Source organism: Lepidochelys olivacea (assembly GCF_965140295.1).
Source record: "Lepidochelys olivacea isolate rLepOli2 genome assembly, chromosome: 1".
Lineage (NCBI taxonomy): Eukaryota > Metazoa > Chordata > Testudines > Cheloniidae > Lepidochelys > Lepidochelys olivacea.
In genome coordinates this window covers 89,756,995-89,763,279 of record NC_140411.1, presented here as the reverse complement: position 1 = coordinate 89,763,279, position 6,285 = coordinate 89,756,995, and positions in this window count along the sequence as shown.

Here is a 6,285-nt window from a genome sequence, read left to right as displayed (position 1 = left end):
GCTGAATATAAACCACTGTTTGGAAAGATGGGGAAAATATGAGTTACTCTGATTATCAGTTATATGCACTAAAAGGAGAACTAATATCACAGGGCTGTCAGTTCCATGCAAAAAAGCAGCATGCATCCAAATTAAAAATATAATCTGTAAAGGTGTTTGTTTTGGTCTGTTTCTGAGCACAGATAGCCACAAACGAAAGGAGAAGAGACAAAACACCCACTGGGGTTATATGTCACTGGTTGGCAGCAGTGGCAGTGTATTTAATGTATGGCAGTATAGCCAAATATCGTTAATCCTAGGTCAACATATTCTTACTGGATGACAGTAAAACCTTTCTGACAGTTCTAAAATAGTTATTCACTTTACTGCTTTTTTCCCTTGCTAGTTGCACATTTGTAACTCCCATACCTTTGGGAACAAGATATGCACAACCTATCTATGCACTTACACTGCCCTAATCACATCCTAACAATTAATATCTCTCTCACGTAAATTTTGTGGTACATTTAAGGTGTCTGCTGGATTGCAGGCAGCCAAAGCCTCAGGAAGCCATTCTCTTTTACAACCATATCAGCAGCTTCAAGGGAGTCTGGCTTCATAAAACTAGTGGAGTTAACTTCCACTGCCATAGCTTGTGTGCAGTTCACCAAAACAACTCCAGTGGCAAATAAGTATTTAGGAACTACAGTATTTGAAAAATTTCATCACCATCTAGGAAGGAGCTAGTATTAACAGTTGCTGCCACAGATACCATTTAGAGACAATGGAGAAGGAAAACATAGATCCAGATGATGCCAGCACCACTACCCAGACACTCACAACCCTCTTGCTGCCATCACAGAAGGACTATGTGAGCCATGACTCAACCCCAGCTGCCAAATTTTAGATTGTAAAATTTAACCCAACTGACACTGATATGAGACTCTTGGCATTTTGAAATGAAAAAAGTGATGGCAGGAGCACTTAATGGTAGTGATCTAAGTATCTGAAATATCTGAATCAGCCTCAAAAATGAGGTTAGACATATGGCTGTCTCTTCAGCACCAGCTGAGGTTTAGAAAGCAAAGCCAACAACAAGATCTAGTTTGGTCAGCTCTTCATTTTGCTGCTGCCTCAGCTCCTGCTCAGAGAACCATAATGTTACTGGCACTTCTCATGAAATAATTTTACTACTCATGGGGAGTAAGATTGACAGAACTGGCCCCAAAGACGTGTGTTTTCATTCTTTTATAAAGAACTTATTTTTATAAATATTGGAATTATATTAGCTCTTTTCCCATTACCTTGTATACCTGCATCAAAAAGCACCTTAAAACTAATTACTGGTTTCAGCAATCTAGTTCAGCTGTTTGATCCATAGTCTCACCTCATTCACACATATAGCCCCTTAGTCCCTGGGGTTACTTTGTTAAGTTTACTTGTGTTTATTTTATTCACATACTTGTTTCTGAAATGTTATCCAGCTTTTCCTGTCATAGTAACATCCACAACTGTCCTGTCAATAGTCTACTTATCAAACACTGATGCAAAGGAAACAAAATCTTCCAATATTTCTTTTCAGTAATCAATAATTTCATACTCATTCATCCAATATGCTCAGGGATATTAACAAACAAAACAAATCCAAAAAGTTTCTTTAGCAGTCTGTGCCTCATTCGGTCTTTTTGCATTTTGAATATTATTTTTATACTTTTGGTTTCTCTTATAAAACTAAAAAGGACTGGAGTTTATGGCTCCCTATAATTTCTAGAGCTCTCTTCTTGCTTATCATTAACATAAACAACTTGTCACTTACTCTACACTGTTTTTCAAAGTTTTATGTTCAGTTTTGCATAGCATTATACATTTTCTTCTGAGCCAGCCCCCAAGATTTTGTGTATTATCACTTGCTAATAAACATGTCCAATAAATATTATGGATTTTTGATATTTTTAAAAAAGTTTAATTTGTTCAGAACCAAAATTCCCTCCAATAGTTGACATTTGGGAAATTATTAGACTTTTCTCATCATTTCCCAATTTATCATAAACAGTGGCTTCAGGTCCCATATTCAACCAATTTAAATCTAAAGCATTATTCTCATTCTCCCTAATGCTAAGTATTATAAAAATAGATAATCTACAAAATTAACTCCTTTTTAATCACTTGATGTTCATTGAATACTCTAACTAATCTAAGATAAATTGAAATCCTTAGTTATTCCTGTAGCTCCCAACCTAATGACATTTGGTTATCTCCAAAAGCATTTCTGAGAAAGCTTCATCATTCTGATACAATGGATGGTAAATATTTCCTATAAAGGTATTTTGGCTTCAGTCCAAGAAAGCACTTAAACACATGTTGAATTATAAGCATGTGAGTAAAACTACTGAAATCAATGGGACTAATCACATGCTTAGAATTATGCATAGACTTGTATACATTCCTGGATCAGTGCTTAGATACTTTGTCAAGACAGTCCAAGGTCTAGATTGTAATCCAAAGTGCTCCAGTGTAACTTGGTTGCCTTTCGTGAATGTAAAGGGAGAGGAAGTCACTAAGATAACTGACTCACAGTTTATTAAAAGCCTTGTAGACAGGGACAAGGTCCATAAATTGGACTCACAAATGGCGAGGCAGCCACATTACAGCTTGATCCAACGGCATGATGTGTTCTCAGTGCTCTGTCATAATTAATAGCTGGACATCGTCATGAGTTATTTTTTCTTTCTAAGTGGCTTTTAGGGTCAAACCCAGGGAGCATGCATTATAGTAGTCTAATAATGGAGTGATAAAGGAATGTATCGCCATAGGTAGGTGTTCAAACAGTCCCTGAGCCAAGAGTAGATGGGAAAAGTAGTGTTATCTGACATCCATGAATAGAGCTGAATCCAACAAGACCCAGATGTTGTCAGACATTTTAATCTCTACCTAAAAGTAAAAATCACTAGGTAAAGTCATTGCTTTTCAAAAACATTGGAGTTAAAAAAAAAACAGAAACAATATAACAAAACAAATAACCCACATCTTCAAATGTTAGAAATTCAGGAAATATAGACTTCAAACCAAGCATCCAAACTATCTGAACTCTTTAACAGAAGAAAAAAAAATAATCAGAAACTAATACTACCTTGTCCATCCATAACAGAGTGTTATGTTATCAGTGAACACGTACATTGGAGAGATACTTAGCTATAGCCCAGATAATGTCTAAATTATTTCTAATGACCCTCCTGAAGAGACGGGATAGGCCCAACCAATGAGAAACTCATAACCAGTGCCATATGGCCAGCATCAACCAACCCAGCTAAGAATTGAAAACACCACCACAAAAATTCAACAAAACTCTATGTCATTCAGATAGTGGGGAAAATGACAAACACACACAACATTGATCCCATTGGTACTTGCCCAGACAGTTCAGCACAGGTGATGACCGTGGCATATTCAAGGGTTTTCACTTTTTCCATGATATTTCACATAGCTTTAGTCACGAGACCTTTAAAATGTGAATCTGTTTTCAAGGCCCTTCTCGTAGAGCTGAAGAGCCTACAAATCATTGAAGTTGCTATTAATTTGAAACACTTCCCCTGTGCTCTTAATAGTGCATTACATCAGAAGTAGAAATATTCCTAAGCAACAGAACTAAAACTTATTGTCCACCAAAACTCTCAAAGAGCTAATTTTAAAATAAAATTTGGGATACAGATGATTAGTCTCTGTTTGCAAAGAGTTGCAAACCTACCTACATGGAAATATCCCCTAGAATAGATAAAAGTGGGAGAGGAGCAAAAAACCTTTTCATGTGCCCCACCCCTAGCAACCTACACCCACCCATTCCAGGAGTCATTAGAAGCCTGGCCATTAGTCATGACTATCAGCAGCCATCTTTTAGCCTAACAAAACCAACATGCACAAGCTTGCTTGCATTTCTTCAGAAACTCTAGCCAGTAGCTTGCTGTATCTCTGTGCTGCAATACTGATGCAGAACTGAGTATTGCCCCCTCCTCCCCCCCAATTCAAAAATTGAAAAGTATTCCATAAAAGTTGAAAGGAAAGATGTTCAATACCATTTGTAATACATATGCTTCATCTGGAATTTTCTACATCATTTCCAGGAGTCATGGTTGCCATATGCCTTAGCCCTTCTGAAGTACCAAACGCCAAAAGTTTTTTGAAATATGAAACTAATGAAAAAGTAGAAAGACAAACAAAGACTAGACATTTGACAACCTCCAAAACTCTTTGTCTTAACACAGATAGGGCTTTGCCATATAATTAAAATATATTTTGGAATAATAATGTGGAGTTGAAGAAAAATAGCAATTTCATATAAAACCAAATGACTTTCTAAAAGCCCATAAGTGCAGCAACCCAAGCTGTGATCTCATGAGTAAATCTGCCTTAATGATACTGGTTTTATTAATAATTTGCAGAATTGATGGGTAGGAGGGTAATAAGATCATAACTATCAGCTTGTCTTGTCTTTATGGGTGACTCAAGTGAGCATATAACATTGGCTTTTACACTGACCTATAGGACAAAAATTTTTCAAGCCTACAACTGTCTGGAATTGAAAGTGCTGCAAGTGAGGGTGCATCTCCTGTGAGCTAACTCTGAAACATTTAAAACCCTCTTCAGCACAGTCTTCTAAGTGTGATGCAGATGAAAAGCAGCTTTTGAAGCCATGAAATCCTAACCAATTTCACAGTATAAAGCAAAGTGCCTTTGACCTTCTGTAGAGATTTTACATAAGAATCCTATGCATACATTGTATCTCTATACTAAACTGTGGTGAAAGAACCACATTATACAAAAATGTCCAGATAATCCCTTTAGGCTACACTGAATAAAGTATTGAATTTGCTATATAATTTTAAGATAGATCCCACAAAGGATATTGTGAGATTTTTCAGCCAAAATGTGGATCCCTCTGCAGTGTTTAACATTACTCTTGGACACAAAAAGATATTATTTGCCATCAGATGAACTCTCTTCTCATTTAAAGTGACAGAAGCATCTTTTATAATCCACTACAGAATGGAGAACAGCACTTCTGAAGCTCATTATTATGGCTTTTTTGTGCAGTCTGATTAGCTCCTGCTGTCACTTCTCCTTATGTGTTTTGGAAATATAGAATTATTGGTCGTAGTTTCAACTGAGTAGTTTAATCATTAAGTATTGGTGCTTAATGAACAATATTGTACTTTCTTTGATTCCTATCATGATAAATCATATATAATCTGATATACAGTGATTTTTGGCTAGATGTCAAAGCTGATTAAAATGAAAGAAGAAATATGGGAAATAAAAATGGTTACCTATAAAAGTAACCTAACGTGTATGTGTCCAGTCATTGTACTACAAATATTCATACAAATATGAATACAAATACAAATATGCACTACAAATATTCATTTATTCAAATACTTGAAAAACACATATATTAAAAACAGGCAGAGTTGAAAGGCAGGGTATTTATTGGAGACAAATGTAAATTCACTGAACCCTCTAAATTAAACCAAAATTTTCAAAATGTGCCCACTAATTTAAAAATTGAACTAGAGGATGCTAGTTTGGCCATTAAATTCCTGTGCCTCAGTTCTCCCATCTATAACATAAATATCTAATACTCCCCACATTTTAAAGCGCTTTGGGAATCTCATATTAAGAATATTTTTTATGTTACTGAACATGTCTTATAATTTTGTTTGTTATTGACTTGTGAAGCCAGTGTCAGAGCTAGGAGTGTAACTCACGTCTTGTTTGACTCTCTGTCATAAATATAAAGGGAAGGGTAAACCCCTTTGAAATCCCTCCTGGCCAGGGGAAAGCTCCTCTCACCTGGAAAGGGTTAAGAAGCTAAAGGTAACCTCGCTGGCACCTGACCAAAATGACCAATGAGGAGACAAGATACTTTCAAAAGCTGGGAGGAGGGAGAGAAACAAAGGGTCTGGGTCTGTCTGTAGTCGTTTTGGCCGGGGACAGAACAGGAATGGAGTCTTAGAACTTTTAGTAAGTAATCTAGCTAGGTATGTGTTAGATTATGATTTCTTTAAATGGCTGAGAAAAGAATTGTGCTGAATAGAATAACTATTTCTGTCTGTGTATCCTTTTTGTAACTTAAGGTTTTGCCTAGAGGGGTTCTCTATGTTTTTGAATCTAATTACCCTGTAAGATATCTACCATCCTGATTTTACAGGGGGGATTTCTTTATTTCTATTTACTTCTATTTTTTATTAAAAGTCTTCTTGTAAAACACTGAATGCTTTTTCATTGTTTTCAGATCCAAGGGTTTGGGTCTGT